Source organism: Colossoma macropomum, unplaced genomic scaffold, assembly GCF_904425465.1.
Source record: "Colossoma macropomum unplaced genomic scaffold, Colossoma_macropomum, whole genome shotgun sequence".
NCBI lineage: Eukaryota > Metazoa > Chordata > Actinopteri > Characiformes > Serrasalmidae > Colossoma > Colossoma macropomum.
The window spans coordinates 330,437-339,120 of record NW_023495730.1 but is presented as its reverse complement, the minus strand read 5'-3'; the positions used below and the strand labels follow the sequence as shown (position 1 = coordinate 339,120).

The window sequence follows — 8,684 nt, the reverse complement described above, 5'->3', positions numbered from 1 at the left end:
CAAAAATAAGTTGCAAAGCTGGGACATGCATTGAAGTACAGGATTGTCCCAGGAAAAACAGTGCTGTGTATGGTCATATATATAGGGTGTATGGTCACCCCAGCCCTAGATCATGTGCTGCGAGATTTTGCATTTTTTTGAAACTGCAGATTCCAGACTCATTGATGTATTGTAGGAAAGATTAATAGAAATAATTAGACATGTGGGTAAGAAAAATTGGTGACACTTTCTATGAATGTCATGTTTGTAAGCATCTATAAACACATTTATAACATGTTATAATGCATTCATATGGCATTATAAACATGATTATAAACATTTATAAATATGAATTACACTTTATAGCCATGTTTATTATACATTATGAATTGTTAATATAATGCATTAGAAGTAGTGTCGATAACATGTTATAATGTCAGTGCCAAAGAAGTCAGTCCCAGCTTGGAGAGCGTAAAGACAAATACCAAGCTAACGGTGGTGTACATTACCTTTCCCACATTGGGTAAAACACTGATGGCAGCTCTAGTTTAAACTCTGACATTTGAAGTCTGTAATGAGCTTTATTGTGTATGTTTTAGTGTTTCAGTAAATCCTTCAGTAAATACTTCAACTTGAAGCCTCACTCTTAACACTGGAGGAGGCTTTAGTACAGTACGCTTCACTTTACTTAGAGCGGACAAATACGACTTATGAGCTCTTATAATTTGTTATGAACAGTATTTATAATGTATTATGTTAACAATTCATAAGGCATAATAAGCATGGCTATAATGCATTTTTATAAATATTTGTAGCCATGTTTATATGAATGCATTATAACATGTTATGAATGTGTTTATAGATGCTTACAAAGGTGACATTCATAGAAAGTGTTACAGAAAAATCACTCCAATAATGTAAAGAAAATCTTATATCTAAAAATCAAACACCTAATAATTATCCTTGGTAGTTTATCAACAGATTCATTCATCATTTATCGTCATTAAGCGCTTAATCCAGATAGGGTCGCGGTAGCAGATGGGAGAGCAGAGAATCCCATGACCCTGTCCCCTGCAACTTCCTCCAGCTCATTCTGGGGGACCCCAAGCCTCTCCCAGGCCAACTTGGAGATGTAATCCCTCCAGCTGGTCCTAGGACAACCTTGGGGCCGTGCCTTGTAAACCCCCACTGGGAGGAGTCCAGGGGGCATCCTGATCAGATGCCCGAACCACCTCAACTGGCTCCTCTCAATATGGAGGAGTAGCGGCTCTACTCTGAGCTCCTCCCGGATGACCAAGCTCCTCGCCCCATCGAGTAGAGTGTTGCCTGCCAACCTACAAACAAAAGCTCATTTCTGCTGCTTGTATCCACGATCTCATTCTTTCGGTCATTACCCACAGCTCATGACCACAGGTGAGGTTCGGGATGTAGACCGACCAGTAAAAAAGTTTGCCTTATAGCTCAGCTCCCTCTTCACCACTACAGTCCGGTACAGTGACCGCTTTACTGCTGCCGCCTGTCCCAGCCCGAGACCAATCTCACAATCCCTCTTCCAATCATTTGTGCACAAGACCCCAATTTAAACTCCTCCACCTGTGGCAGGTTCTCTCCCCTTAGCTGGAGTGGGCATGCCATCCTTTTCCGGGCTAGGACTTAATCAACAGATGACTTTTACATCTGCATGACATGAAAAAAACTAATCACAGTGTTTTGTGTTTACATACACATAATGCAGTACTATCTCAGATTTAATCAGATGTTAAGGAGGAGTCATTTTTATATGACTTGATATGTGACATTAGGCATTACACTGAGTCCTAAACACTAATCCAGGGAAGCCACTGGTGAAAACAAAACGGATCTGATTTCATCAGCCGATCACCCCATCATTCATTAGATGAAACAGGCACGTCAGAAGACAGGAAATAGGCTGAACTGTGCAGGGGGTCTGGGTGGGAAATGCGGAGAACTCATCCATTACTGTTATGTTCTTCAGGTACCTTTCTGAAGATCAGAAAAAGTACTCTAGCAGTAATGGTTAGATTTTCATTTTGTTTTTCATTCAAGTCATTTTAAAGGCAACTTATGCCAAACATCCTTAGTATGAAGATGTGAATGGATCCTGTGAGGTAATGTTGTGTTTTATTTTCAGCTCTGTGGAGTTTCCTGATCATAGCAGGTTGCTGCCTGGTTGCTGTGGTGCTGGGTTTGTTCTCATGGAGACGTTTCTACAAAAGGAATGGTGATTATTTTTTGTGGTCCCTAAATTATGGAATATTGTATTTTTTAAAATGGGTTTCTCGCTTGTATATTCTTGCATACTTCAATGTGAGAGTCAGGGACCACAACTGGGTGACACTGAAGTTCCCTTAAAAAAAAATACACTTACTTTACTTGTTTCAAAAAATTGTATAAATATCGGGTCCACATAATAAAATGTATTGCATCAACCCAATTCGTCCCCAAAGTGAGCAAACTGAAAGAAAAAAAAAATATACTGATGTAAAAGATTTTATTTTATGTGGAAATGGGTACAAGTTTAAACATTTCATTCTTTTGAATTTGAATTGAAAGTGAAGTCAGTCTACTGCTTTCCAGTGTCCCTCTTATATTCTTTAAAAAAGGGGCCAAAATGGGAAACTTTAGCTTCACTGAATGTCTTAAGTCTTTTACGTACATCCCATACACTCCCCCATGACCCCCCACCCCAACCGTGACCATGAGACTGGAATGTTACAAATATTACAGTTGTTCACACTTCAGTACCAGCTGCTCTATGGCTTGGTTGGATTGACAAGACCCAGAGAACAAAGCGTTGTCTGATACAGCTGACCAGGGCAGGTGGCTCTTTTTAGGCAGTATGAGAGGAAACAGAAGTGCTCTGGTGTCCATGCTAGGCTAATGCTAACCCTAAAAGACAACAGTTTCTTTCTGTCCACTGCCTTAAAACAAAGTGTTCCACTTCAGATGCAATGGACTAGACATTGTGTGCTGGTCAACTGTCTGCTGTAGGCCTGGGCAATGGAGCAATGTGACCGGATGGACGAGTAACCCAATGGCAATAATCTGTGTTTTGTTAAAAGAACTGAGAGAGAATTAGAGACTAATTTACCATCAAACAGCTCAAAAATACATTGGTAAAGTTCACATTTAAGGTGTGGCCTCATGTACCAGTAGTCAGTTTTTGAGAGAAAAAGAGAGAGAGAGACAGAGACAGAGACAGAGACAGAGACAGAGAGACGTCTGTGTTTATTCTCTCTGCTATGCACTGTAACTCTACCTTTACTGCACAGATTCCCCTTAATTTACTTTGTCTGAATGGAACTGAAAATGAATGCTGATGTATTTTGGAACTTCAGCTCAACTCAAAGTGACTCACTGCAGTTAAAAACCAAGTTAAAATGACTAAGATGTCATAGAGCAGCTAAGTTAACTCTAACCTGGAGAGAAAGGTTCTCTGATCCTCGTCTGTGGATGGTGTTCTCAGAAAAAGGTAATAAATAATACTAAATAAAACGTAAACAATGTTTTATTCACTTTTACTCTTAAAACAGTGAGTACAAATGGGGCCTTCAGAAGCTCCAGTAGAGTAAACTCCCCATTGTCTGTGCTCCATGTGTGTAACGAGGCAGAATGACTCAGACACTCTCGGATGAAAAGTGAATATGAGGCTTTAATGTTAGAATCACAATCCAAAAACATGGTCAGAGAACAGGCAAAGGTCAAATCCAGAAATGACAAAAGACTCAAAAACACCAACATAACCTGGCAAACAGAGTCCAAGGGGCAAAGGCAACAAGGGCAAAAGTCAAAATACCAAAACACAGTCAGACCCAGAAAAATGGGGATTCTGGGAAATGGAGTCCTTAGAGACCTCTGAGCCCGAGGGATGCGTGACAGTGTGATTTACTGAGTAACACCTGCAGTATTTTTGTAATTCAACTAACCACTGTCCCAGTGGTTAGATGAGTTATGAATCATGAATGTTTTTAGGTGAAAAATGGGCTCTATTAGCATGCAAGTTGTTGCGAATCTGCATCAGAAGAAGCTCAAGAACGCCTGTGCAGTAACGTTTATTATAAAGACAGGTAAAGCAGATCTCAAGAGATGCTGGGTTACTCAGTATCATAACTTAATATGTGAGTTTTATTGAAGATTTTCATTAACACAGCTAATATTGAAAAGAATGTAAGCTAAAATATAATAGAAAGTAGATTAAAGCTGAGGTGGACCAAGTGTATTTCTTCTTTTCGGAGGTGGGAGGGAGGAGGGAGGGGTGATGTTATCCTTTTAGGCAATTTTTTTGACTAGAAAATATCATGATAATTATTTTTCGATATCGCTCAGGCCTGGTCTGCTGCATTTTCATTTGAAATGTTACTGAAACACCCCTGACTCAGAAACTCAGCTAAACAGGTTAGCAGGTGTGCACTGTTTGTGTGCTGAGTTATCTGTGCTCATTTGTGGCCTAACAGTACTGACAAAACTCATACTTGAGGAAGAATTTAAATCATTATACCGGTTCTCACTCCTAGTTCTATACATGCTTGAAAAAATAAAGAGCCTAAATGAGTCTTGGCTTGGACGTATGGTTCTAGATACAGAATATTTACATAATATGGAGTTGTGAATGTGGAGAATATGTTCTTCACATTCATACATCTCATTTAAAACTATTGCTTTTTAAAAACATCTCTTTACCATTTCTGACTTTTTTAAAGAGCGATCTAATTTCTGCTCTGTGTCTCAGCAGCGTATAGTGTTAAGCAGAAACAGGAGCACCTCTATGACTTTATTGACGACAACATGCCAACCACACAACCTGGTGAGTTTAATATTGATGTATTGATTTCAGATATGCTTTGGTAAGCTAGTTTGAGTTAGGTTATTTTTGACAATTGACAATATTGACTATTTTAGATTTTATTACAATGTTATAAAGGCACATCATTAATGTACAATTTATTTATTTGTCACGATGCTGTTGGTCAGTGAGAGTGACCACAGTATCTAAACTAGCCTGCCGGTTGCTCTGATTCTTCAATGGAGCTTTCAGTAGCTGCAGCCAGTAAATTATGAGAAGAATTACAAGCTTCATGTTGGAAATGAGTCATGTGGCATTTTTTTAACGTTGTGCATCTCAATGATAATATTTAACAAATGATTTAGTCAGTCATGCTGTATTTCTCTATTAGCAGGTGACCAACTAAACACACAGGAAACCGTCTACCACCTGGCAACTTTTTCAGGAGTCCGGATCACAGGTAAACCCACCGCAGTACTTTTTAGGAGTCCATCTGCTGGTTTATGCTCAGATTTGCATTCATTATTTTTCTGCCCCAAAACAAATGAAGCAGACCAAACTGCACAACCAGCTTTGCAATTAGAAATGGAACACCTTTCAGCGTTTTGAAAGGGATTATTTGTTTGAGGTCTACAGCTCAGTATACCAATGTTGACAAAATGACATATTATAAATGATCACAGTAATGATATCATTATCATTTTTCTCTCTTTGAGCTAATTCATGATTGCCTTCTGGCTATATTGTCACCTGTTTGTGGTGTTTAGAGAAAAACAGTCTTTTCTCATGTAAACAAATGCTCTTCTCATGCAATCCAGTTTGCAAAAGTAGATCTGACACTTTTCCATTTATCATTACTATTAGTAGTAGTGTTATTTGTTTGGCCAAGCAGTCACTGTTTCTGGTTGTCTAAATGCATATTCTGATACAGGAAAGCAAGTGAAATGAAGGGGAGAAATTAATAAGCACATTTTATTCCCTTGAAAACTGATAAGTATGTTTAGTGTTTCCTCTTCAGTTCCTTTCAGTCATGCATTTCTACCTGTGACTTTAATGGTAGTTAAATAAGGTGTTCAGTGTGAACAGAAGCCAAAAATCGAATTCAGCTCCAAATCGAATTGAGCTCAGCAACTTTGCAATTTACTTTGCAGGTGTTCTATAAAATGTACCGTGTTCTTTTGTCAGCTGTTTGAAAAAAAATCATTATTATTTTGATCAGAACAATTCAGAGTTGGCATTTGGAAGCAAATAATCGTGAAACACATGTTAACTTTGTTCCCACCATAATTGCCACATATTAATTGTTGGATACTCTGGATTAAATCACTAAAACTCTACTATTATTTAAACTACTGCACAAAACAAAACATTTGTGATGCATTGGAGATTATAGTTGAGTTTTCAGTCATAGTGAGAAAAAAAAGTGGAGTGAGTTTGTTTTTAGACATGATTCAGAAATGATGAAGTTGTTGCCATTTAAAACATATGTGACGATGTGTGAATGAAGCAGAGCTCAAGCATTCCAGGTAAAAATCTCTCTTGAGTATAAAAGGCGACTTGCACTTTTTCTCGCCGGATTCCACCACACAGGCGTTTCTTATGGAAATCAAGGAACCGTACTGAACATCTCTCGGGCAGTAAACATCTGTATCTCATACACTGTTTGCTGTTGCACAGAAGCTTCCAATGAGATTAAAATACATACATATGATTTATATGATTCTGCAGTTTTCAGAGTGCATCAGTCATACACACAAACTAGAAAGCTAGCTTGCTCAATCTTAATAGCACGTTAGCTAACTGAGTAAGTAACCTACGAGCTCTGCATGGTTTAAATTTTGTCTTCCTGCTCAAACCATGAAAGCTTTATCAGATCAAACATCTTTCCTCCAAATTCTCACTGTTCTGTATAAAACTATATTTTCATTATTGTGTAAAACTGTCATGATTCAAAGAAGATAAAGAGCAGCGCAGTTTCTGCCGTGTACTGTCAGATAAAGGTGTTTGCTGTTTGTGATGAAGACCAGTCTGCCTTTGCCAGATTGGCTAAACACAGTACAGCAGCCACATTCATTTGCATTCATTTGAAACCTGCTGCGAATCAGTGACTGTCTGTACTACACAAGAGCAATTTCTGTCATTTTTATGTTTTAAAAAGAAAGTGAAACTAGTATATAAATAGTTTTATTTGATAGGCTTCATTTATATTTAGCTAGCTATGCTAGCTATAAGCCATAGCCAACAGCGGCTATTATGCCAAACGGTTATCTGGCTAAAATAAGGCACACTTACCTTCAAGTGTGGTACTCACATCTTTAAAAAGCTGATGCTACAGTCAATAAACCATCAATGATGTAATTCCTATCAGCTTGGTATCATCAGCTACTGTTAGCTGGCACATTACGTCAGAGACACTACACGGCTCCTCTCACACTATAAACCCCTTTCAGAAAGTGGAAACCAAAAGGTCACAGCATAACCACAGGGCTAAGATACGAGCCAGAAGTCGTGATTTCGAGCGAGCAGTGAAATCTGGACGTTATCTGAAGAACTGCTTTAAAAACGGTAACCTAATGAAACTAAAGGAATGGTGCTACGAGGCAGATCGCTAACCAGCTAACCTTTGCTCTCATGTGAAGCTGGTGTTCCTTAAACTGCTAATGGTAGGCTAGATAACTAGCACCTGTATCCCACTAGCATACCATTAGCTACAAAAGAGCCTAAACAAAGTCAATCAAATTCACATTACATATCAAAGTTCTGCTTTCCTTTTATAGTGTTACAGAAATTGCTGCTGTAAATGTGTCACAGAGATGGCTCCATCTCAGCCAGCTGGCGCCAGCAGCTAATGGAAGCCCTCTTGTTTGGTAATACAGCTGCAGTTGGCAATGCCTTTTAGCGAGTGTAGCTAGCTAAATATAAATGAAGTCTGTCAAATTCAGTTACATTTTCTGTTTAAAGGATAAATACTACAGAAAAACAGATTTTACTTTTGACAATTTTCAGTAATTTCACCAGTGTTGTTCTCTAAAATCAGCCAAACCCCTTTTTTCTATCCTTTCCCATGTTCATGAACTTATGTTTGAAAGCTGCTGTGTGTGTGAAGGAAAATCAGTCAAACTTCCTTCCTTTTCCTCTGCTTTGACCAGATTACCAGCAGAGTGCGCAAGAGGCCACAGAACCCCTGAAAAACAACCAAACACAGACGGTAAACACACAAAACTCACTGCAGTGTTTTCTGTTTGTCTGATTGGTGTAATCAGGCATAACATTATGACCACCTCCTTGTTTCTGCGCTCATTGTCCATTTTATCAGCTCCACTTACTATATAGGTGCACTTTGTAGTTCTACAGTTACAGACTGTAGTCCATCTGTTTCTCTGATACTTTGTTAGCCCTCTTTTACCCTGTTCTTCAGTGGTCAGGACCCCCATGGACCCTCACAGAGCAGGTACTATTTGGGTGGTGGATCATTCTCAGCACTGCAGTAACACTGACGTGGTGGTGGTGTGTTAGTGTGTGTTGCGCTGGTCTGAGTGGATCAGACACAGCAGTGCTGCTGGAGTTTTTAAACACCTCAGTGTGACTGCTGGACTAAGAATAGTCCACCAACCAAAAATATCCAGCCAACAGCATCTTGTGGGCAGAGCCCTGTGACCACTGATGAGTGCTCAGAATGATCCACCACCCAAATAGTACCTGCTCTGTGAGGGTCCATGGGGGTCCTGACCACTGAAGAACAGGGTAAAAGGAGGCTAACAAAGTATCAGAGAAACAGATGGACTACAGTCTGTAACTGTAGAACTACAAAGTGCACCTATATAGTAGGTGGAGCTGATAAAATGCCTGTAAAATGTATAAATTGTATAAATATAAATAAATGTGTATAAATTGTATTTAT

The 8,684-nt window shown here is 39.0% G+C and overlaps 1 long non-coding RNA gene across 1 annotated transcript; it reads left to right on the top strand.

Moving 5' to 3' along the window:
- Positions 1 to 4,745: 4,745 nt before the first annotated feature.
- On the top strand, positions 4,746 to 8,010 carry LOC118802893. The gene is made up of 3 exons (XR_005006795.1): positions 4,746 to 4,804; positions 5,178 to 5,243; positions 7,933 to 8,010. It is a non-coding gene; the product is annotated as an uncharacterized LOC118802893 (long non-coding RNA).
- Positions 8,011 to 8,684: the final 674 nt, after the last annotated feature.